The sequence below is a fragment of the Bos taurus genome, chromosome 11, assembly GCF_002263795.3.
Source record: "Bos taurus isolate L1 Dominette 01449 registration number 42190680 breed Hereford chromosome 11, ARS-UCD2.0, whole genome shotgun sequence".
Classification (NCBI taxonomy): domain Eukaryota; kingdom Metazoa; phylum Chordata; class Mammalia; order Artiodactyla; family Bovidae; genus Bos; species Bos taurus.
The window spans coordinates 29,673,953-29,682,940 of record NC_037338.1 but is presented as its reverse complement, the minus strand read 5'-3'; the positions used below and the strand labels follow the sequence as shown (position 1 = coordinate 29,682,940).

General features: G+C 48.9%; 1 long non-coding RNA gene across 1 annotated transcript; it reads left to right on the top strand.

Annotated features, from left to right (window-relative positions):
- Window positions 1-339: 339 nt before the first annotated feature.
- Window positions 340-8,172, top strand: LOC132346569 (uncharacterized). The gene is made up of 3 exons (XR_009496419.1): window positions 340-1,122; window positions 1,762-1,909; window positions 6,447-8,172. It is a non-coding gene; the product is annotated as an uncharacterized lncRNA (long non-coding RNA).
- The last annotated feature ends 816 nt before the right edge of the window (window positions 8,173-8,988 follow it).

Below are 8,988 nucleotides of genomic sequence, written 5' to 3'. Positions count from 1 at the left end.
AAATACAGTATTATAATAATAGATTAGTAGAGCACTGACTGCATACCAGGTGCTGCGGCTTTCAACAAGGACTATCTCATTCAATGCACAGAAACATGAGTGTGTGTCACACCATCTTTTCTCCTGAGACATAACAGAGGTGGAAAGAGCTGAGGGAATGGCATTAGAAGAACTTAAATTTAAATTTAAATCCTGTCAAGTACCAGCTGTATTTATTTAACCAGTCTGAGCCTCAGCTTTCATATCTGCAAAATGGGAGTATTTCATACCCCTCTGGTAAAGAGATGTTTGTAACGGCTAAGTGCGATAATGCCTATGAAGTACTTAGCATGTGCGTAGGATGGAATAGATGTTTATGTGTTTATTCATCATTTTACAAATGGGTACTGAGTCCTTCGGAGAAGGCACTGGCACCCCACTCCAGTACTCTTGCCTGGAAAATCCCATGGACGGAGGAGTCTAGTAGGCTGCAGTCCATGGGGTCGCTAAGAGTCGTGTCACTTTCCCTTTTCCCTTTCATGCATTGGAGAAGGAAATGGCAACCCACTCCAGTGTTCTTGCCTGGAGAATCCCAGGGATGGAGGAGCCTGGTGGGCTGCCATCTGTGGGGTCGCACAGAGTCGGACACGACTGAAGCGACTTAGCAGCAGCAGCAGCAACTGAGTCCTTATTATATGTCAGGCACAGTTGTAGGTACTGAGGATAAAACAGTAAATAAAACACAAAGTCTGCTTATGTTAAATGGCTTATTCAATCTTGGTTTCTTTTCTGCCTGTGTATTCCCATACATGTTCATGTTCAATAGCTCATTTTAAGTAGATATATATTCATTTACTTCATCTTTGCATCATCCTGGTCAAATTGGGATAAAAGAGGATTAATTCCATGTGATGGATGGAGAAACAGAGGCCTAGAGAGAGAGCTGATTTACACAACACATCCTCACAGCACCATGGACTTCCTTCTCCTGTGTTTCTACTGGTTTCTGGAATTATCTGATGAAGGTCTTTCTCCAGCTCTGCTGTCTCCCTCCATGAAGACAAAGCTCGTGGCTGCTGGTGCTCACCACTCTCTTCCCCATTCAGCACGGTTCCTCTCAATAACTGACGGATGCATAGACAGGTGAGTGGCCAAGGAGTTGGATGGGTAGGTGAGCCTGTAGGATAAACAGGAAGGAGGGAGGGGAGTGATTACAACAGACCTCAAAGCAGAAAGGAGCTTGGATTCAGGACTGGTTCCAGACACCGATTGGTAGGTAGCTGCCTGAAACAGATTACAGGGTCACTAGAAAGGCCCTCCCCGCTTGGCTCCTGCGCCTGACATCCCTTTTATGAAAGGAGACAGAGCCTTCTGTTTTCTGAAGTGTACAGAGCTCAGGCATGAATCCTATGTTGCTGGAGAGAGAGGAAATGCTCAGAGACTCACCTACATCCATGCTAAGGGGTAAATGACTGAGAGAGCCTTTCCTGAGAGCAAATTGTGATGAGAGGCTGTGAAGAAGGGGAGAGGAAATCAGGGAGCGAGGCCAGGACCCAAAATGGGCAACAGACACAGAAAAAGAAGTCTTAGGGCCTGAGGCCAACCTTGAGCGGACGTGTCATTTTGCCTTTTCTTCACTCAGTCCTATTGGGTATTAACAGACTTTTGGATAAATCGGGTTCTGCAAATATTTGACGTATAGAAATCTTTCAGCAAAGATGGCGTTCGGAAGCCTGGCTCGGAGGCCCCAGGATGACAACCTAATTACGTTCCTTTTAATAGCTCCTTCCCAAGTGCTCAGTCAGGGACATCTGCTGAGCCACGGTTGCACCTTCAGGGAGGAATATTTTTATCATCGAGATGCCACAAAAGGAAACTTCTGAAGGCTGGATGAAAATGGCCTCTGTGTTCCCAGAGCCTCAGGGCCCAGGTAGGTAGGGCCGAACGCTCTCCCTACCCCCTCCACCCCCAAAACAGGGCCAGGCTCCTTTTCACAGGCAGAGGAGGTGTTGACTACCTAGGAAGCTGTGGTTGTTATGTGTGTGTGTTTAAAATTTTCCTTTTGTAGTTTTCCCAGAGGTACCTACAATGTGCCAGGCTGTCTCACCCAGCTTTCCGCGTAAGCAGGGTGTCAACATGACAACTAAGGCTGATGCCAGGCCTCTCTGCTCAGTGAGTGTGGGGTCCTGTCACCGCTTCTGTCTGCTAACTGTTCTCACCCCCCAGCCCAGCTGATGATCCCTAACACAGACCTTTGTCATGTCAGAGGAAGGAAACGGAGAGACAAGCCAGGAACAGCAGCATTTCTCTGGTTTGTTTTATAGGAGCTTAGCTTGTTAGGAAGGCCAAGCGCTGATAGGCTGAAGAAGGAGATGTGTCTGGAGGGTCCCTGGGATCAAAGAACAAAATGCAAGGAGCCCTAGATAGGCAACTACTCCTCATTCTCTCCTTTTCTACCCATGAGTTCCCTGGGCCCCAGAAAGGCCAATGAACTTGCCCAAGGGATTAACATGGCCCCCTGGGTTGACTCATCTATTTTCAGCTAAAGAGCCTCTTTGTGGGGAGAACTGCTCTGTTAAGAGTTCATCAAATCACATTGGTAGGCCCTTGATTGAAGTGGGGCCTCTTTACCTTGGAAGCCAATTCTCTCTGACAGACGGACCCTGTGGAGCCAGAAGGAGAAAGCGGCCAGCACTCTGCCTGGGCAGATCACCTGCTCCGTCCGGGAGCCAGACCCTCATCTGCCCATCTGAAAGGATCTGCTGGGAGCTGAGGGCACAACAGTGCTGTGTTTGCACTGAAAGTTATGACCCAGAAATGGTTTATGTTGATGGCAGCTGCTTTTCCTATTAGTAGTTTCTGCTGCTGCTAAGTCGCTTCAGTCGTGTCCGACTCTGAGCGACCCCATAGACGGCAGCCCACCAGGCTCCCCCGTCCCTGGGATTCTCCAGGCAAGAACACTGGAGTGGGTTGCCATTTCCTTCTCCAATGCATGAAAGTGAAAAGTGAAAGTGAAGTCGCTCAGTCGTGTCCGACTCTTAGCGACCCCATGGACTGCAGCCCACCAGGCTCCTCCGTCCATGGGATTTTCCAGGCAAGAGTGCTGGAGTGGGGTGCCATTTCTAGCACATCCTAAAGGTGCTTCCAGAGCCTTTGTGCTGATAATTACTCCAGGTCCCTTCCAGGTTTCCAGTGAAGGAGAAGGCAAAAGCCGCAGCGTTTCTGAGCCAGTGCTGAGAAGTGCGTTAGAGTAGAGGGGGCCTTGCTGCTTTCCTCCCCCAGACAGATCTTCACTTCCCAGCCCAGAGTCCCGGGGGCCCCTTTCACTGCACTTGTACCTTCTGTTGCCCCTTCCCCTCAGCTCTCACTCGACCATCATGGACTTCTGTGGTGTCCTCGCCTTTCAACTTCAGCCTCTGTTGCTAACCAATTACCCAGTCTTTGGGTCTTCCTTTACTCACATTCTGGAGAGAGGAAATCTGGTTGCCTCAACCTGTTTTTGGCTTCAGATGCTCCTCTTGGGGTGCCAGTGTCTGGATGCACTGGTTTTGGGTCACGTGGACTTTCAGGGCCAACCCTTAACTGCCCTGCATAAAGACAAGCCTGTGCTGCTTTCCCGAAGGAGCTCTGGGGCCTAGGTTTGGCTTGGGTAGTACTCAGAGTGCTGGGGAGGGAGTGTTGGAAAAACCAAGGGAGCTCTATAGTAGGGCAAAGGCAGGCTAAGACCTTGGTGATGGGGTCCAGCCTTGGCTTTCAAAACCAAATAAATAATGAAGTGTTTCAATAGGCACCATGGTGGAAAAATCTAGGAGGTACGTGGGAGGGTTGGGAGCATGCTAGTGTGCTAAGTATGTGAACTTGGCTTTTCACAACCTCTATCAAGGCCATGATACAAATAATCAAATACTACCACCATGACTAATGCTTATCCCATGCTGACACTGTTCTAGCTACCTTCCATCCAGAAACTCATTTAATCCTTAAGACAACCTCTGAAGTAAGTACTGTTCCTATTTTACCCAGGAAAAAACAGACTCAGAGAGTCTAGAAAGCCCAAGTTACACAGCTAGCAAGTGGAAGAGCTGGGATGTGCTCTTTGTGGCTTTTCTGGATAGGAGCAGGTGGGCACCTCCACCAGGCAGTTTGGGTACCACTGGAATGGCTGCCCACTTCAGCATTCTTGCCTGGAGAATTCCATGGACAGAGGAAGCTGGTGGGCTACAGTCCTTGGGGTTGCCAAGAGTTGAACATGACTGAGCGGCTTTCACTTCACCATTCAATTCAGTCCTAACTGCCCCAGAATTTCTCCCTGTCTTTTCATGCTTGCCATTCTCCCTTGGGGTTCAGAAATTCCTGCTGTCAATCATTAATGTAGTGGAGGACATATAACCTGGGAAGAGCCCTTGCCCACTCCCACTAGACCTTGAGTCCTCAACAACTGCAAAATGAGCATGAAGACTTCACTCTTAGGAGTGAGTTATTAAAGCCTGGGGCTTAAAGGAAGTGGGCAAGCAGTGAAGGGCTCCAGGGTTAACCTTGAATTTAGGCTGAGAAAGAAGGAAATGCATGATGTATTGTATTGGGAAGCCTCAAGGCAGAAACCTTTTACCCCAATACCTATCATCCACCAAGACAGTCTTAAAGCAGCCCCAACCCACAGAACTTGCTGTTGCTGATGAAAGTGCTCTATGTCTGAGCTGTCTAGTTTGGTAGCCACTAGCCTCACGTGGCTATGGAGCACTTGAAATTTGGCTAAGTGTGACTGAAGAACTAACTTTTTAAATTTAATTCATTGAAATCTAAATGTAAACTGCCCCATGGGGCCGGTGGCTCTCACTATGGACTGAACAGTTCTTGAGGCCTCTTTTGTATATATATCTCACTGGGAGGCTCAGACCATAAGCAATTATCTGCCAAAACCTTAGTTGAGGTACTGCAAGCAGGGACAGGGTGTGGGGCTGCTGCCTTTCATCTGGCCAGTATGTGGCTTTAGAATCTTTACTCTGAATGCCTTCGAGCAGGGCAAGCACTCTCCAGTCTCCACACCCTCTCCCCGGGCCAGTGCACATATTTTGCCACCTCTGATGGCATGGGGAGTTGCAACCCTAGCCTTGGTAGAAGGCTTCAATGGGTCTCAACTTGATTTCATTTGCTGTTTATGTTAGCCCCTAGATGGAGGCCAAGTTGAGATGATTGTGTCCATTTTGTGGGTAAGAGAATGAAGGTTCCCAGAAGCCCCTAGGAAGGGCCATTCTCCCAGGCTACCTCCACCTGTCTTGTCTCATTTGCATAGACACTGGGAGCCATGGGCTAGCTTCTAGGGCTGACTTGGCCCTACTGCAGAATGTTGCCTCACCTAAGCAAGGGAGCCAGGAGAGTGCCTCTTCCCTAGCACTCCATTCTTGTTTTCATTCAAACATCACCTTGATTCATTTTTTAAAAAAATATTTATTTATTTATTTGGCTGCACTGGGTCTTAGTTATGGCATGCAGGATCTTTAGTTATGGCATGTGGGAATTTTTAGTTATGCCATGCGTGGTCTAATTTCCTGATCAGGGGTCGAACCCAAGCCCCCTGCATTGGGAGCCTGGAGTCCTAGCCACTAGGCCACCAGGGAAGTCCCATCTTGATTCATTTTTAATGCAGCACAGCTGCCATCCTGGCTTCCCTCGTGGTTCAGATGGTAAAGAATCCGCCTGCAATGTGGGAGACCTAGGTTTGATTCCTGGGTTGGGAAGATCCCCTGGAGGAGAGCATGGCAACCCACTCCAGTATTCTTGCCTGGAGAATTCTATGGACAGAGAAGCCTGGCGGGTTTCAGTACATGGGGTTGCAGAGTCAGACGTGACCAAGCGACTAAGCACAGCCCAGCTGATGTCCTAAGGTTTGCTCAGTACACCCCTTCCACTCAACAGTGCCTGCCTGTCTGCCTGGGCTTTCAGCCTTCTGTTGTCCTTTCAAAGTCAAAAACGTTTGGAGTCCAGGTTGGAGTCCAGAATCAGCAGATTCAACTGGGTGAACTTGGGGAAAAACCCAACCCTCCAACTGTATCTTCACTGAAGCCTGTGCCTCAAGCCTTTTCTCCACACCCAACCTGATCCTAGCCCCACCCGTTTGCCCTGGCCTCACACTGCTTATCTTTTGGCTTCTGGAATTTAACACCTGCTTGACCCTCTGCCCCCTCAACCACCCAGCAGGGCCTCCACTCAAGTTTCCTGCCTCCCTGACATGGGAGATCCTGCTGAACTGTCTGCCTTCTGCTTCCCCACCACTTACCTTCGCTTTTTGGAGCCTTCCAGTTCACACTACTAAAGCACAGGGGCCAAGCAAAGAGACCTGCCTGCCATTAGGAGGTGCAGTTATATGACCTTGGGCAAGTAATTTAACCTCTCAGAATCTCAGTTTCCAAAACCGGGATTTCCAGGGGTTGGGTTGGATTAATGATTTTTCACACTGTTTTTCCCAGGAGGATTCCTCAGAGACTACTCAGATGGCCGGCGGTGTGGGGGGTACCAAGTGGACACAATTTCCTCTACCTGCTTTGACCAGAGAATTCAACTTAATCTAATTAATGGGCCAGGCTTCTAAAATGCTGCTGAAAGAGAAAGAGAGATTGAAATCTCCAGATCATCCATAGTTAGATGATCCAAAAAGATGCTTACAGCTTTAACTTGATGGAGTCAAAATCTTTTCTCCCCAGTGGGTTACAGGCTACACAGCTGGGGCCCAAGTCAATGCCTGTGAAAGGAAGGAGGGAACCATGGAGACGTCTGTGGTGTTGCATGTTTATCTCCTCTCACCAACCAGACTGAGAGACTCTGCCTTGCATTTCTCTTGCATTCTCCAGAGAGCTCCCAGCGCAGGCCTGCAGTCTGGCCTCAAACCCTCTTCCTAGCTGGGAGATGGGGGAGGGAGCAGAAGTTGGGGGAAGGACCTCTGGAAGACAGAACCTATTACCCTGACCATTCGTGCTTCTGCTCAGTCACTCAATCGTGTCCAACTGTTCGGGACCCTGTGGACTGTAGCCCGCTGGGCTCCTCTGTCCATGGGATGTTCCAGGCGAGAATACTGGAGTGCATTGCCATTTCTTCCTCCGGGGAATTTTTCTGACCCGGGGATCAAACTCATGTCTCCTGCATTGGCAGGCAGATTCTTCACCACTTGAGCCACTTGGGAAGCCTTACCCCAACCATAAAATATAATAAAACAAATGCAGATGCTCTGGAGGTGAGTCCCACCTCCATTTACTACCTGGTGATCTCTGACAGAGGACTAAAGACCCTCCAAGCCCCAGCTTCTCAGCTAGATAATAATGTTTATGATTTATTTATTGCATTGAAGTCAGACTTTGTATCTAGACCCCTCCCTCTTGTCTAGAGATGCTGTGCTCAGGGCAGGGAAGAAGGATATATTAATTACTTCTTCTGAGTGCATTAAGTCCTGAGTAGAAACCACAGCTGAAAGGTTCAGAGCTGAGACGTGAGAAGTAATAGCTTGCTAGTAAAATACAGTAAGATAAGTCTTAGAAAAACAACCACAGAGTGACGGAGGCTGGAAGAGGTGGTTTAGGAGGGAGAGAAAACAGGTGGTTCACAGGGGGAGGCCTTGAACCCTCAGCATTGGACCAGCTCACAGTACATGGAACAAAGCTGTGGGACCCACCGAGTCTTGGTCTCAGAGCTGTCGTCACATCTCCCAGAACCTGTGTCCGACTGTGACCAGTGGAGGACAGACACAACCGGTCCTGGGGGACAAAGTGTGATGTCAGACAGGCTTGTCTTCAGTATGACACCTCTTTTTTCTGTGCTCTTTCCCACCTCTCCCATCTTCTTCAGATGCCCAGAGCCTCTGGGAAATGGAAGAATGAGCACCCTAGGGACAAGACAGGATGAGTGTACTGGAGTAGGACACCCTCCTGGAGAGGTTAGGCACCCAGTGTGAGACCTCTCTCAGAGAGGGCTGCATTCCCAGGGGATCCTAGAGAGAGGAATTCCCAAGCCAGAGTCCACGTGTGACCCACAGATGCTTGTGGGTTTGGTCAGATCATGAAAATGTCAAGAGTTCTGTAAATGAAAAAATTAATTGTTGGTATTAAAAAATAGGTATTTAATTAAAAGGACTTTTAAAAATAAAATTTAGATTTCTGGCTTCTTTTGGAAAATTGGAGAACTGAAAGTGCTGGGCATATATTCCCATTGAGCTGAGCAGCTGCTACTTTCCTTAAACACTCATTAAAACATCTGCTTTAACATCTGCCACGTCCTCACCGCTCCCTATTACTCCCATGGCATCTGAACTTGTGACCTTTGACTTTATCCAAAGAAATGACCCAGGCATAGGAACCATAAAGCCAATATTCCTGGGCAGAGGAGTGTTTCCCTGCTCCTAACACCGTTTCATTTGGGAGGCCACTCTTCCTAAAAGAGGTAAAACCTCCCACACCACCTCACAGATCATGAAGAGCACTCAAAGGCCAAAGGGGCTGGGAAAAAAATGTATAGCTCTGCCCAGCTCCCCACCCCTACAACCTACCCTGTCTAGCATAAACAGCTGCCCATTTCATCAGCAGCAACAGCAATAGCTCATTCAGGCCCTAGTTGTTCATCCTCTGTGACCCAGCAGAGAGTCAGCCTTGAACTTGGGCCCAGCCCAACCTTCCAGTCTGTTCTGACATCAGGGCCCTCTGCTTACGCCTGCTGGCCTCATCGTGCTCGGGTAGCCCTTTGTTTGAACCCTGGTCTTTGTTTCCTACTAGCCCTGAAATGCTTTGTGCCCTGCCCTCCCATGTGAGGTTGTCTTTGTAGCTGAGTCCTTGGAATACCAGCTGCTGCCATCAGACTCCTTCAGCTGCAAGACTTCCTTTCTTCCTTCCACCTCTGCCTACCCTAGAGGCTGATCTACCCCCAGTCCTTAGCACAGGCCTTGTCCTTTGCCTGCCCTGCCCCATGCAGGATGCTGCCAGCACAGGCAAAGCTTGTCTAGAGAGTAGGGTTTAGGTGGGATTTCAG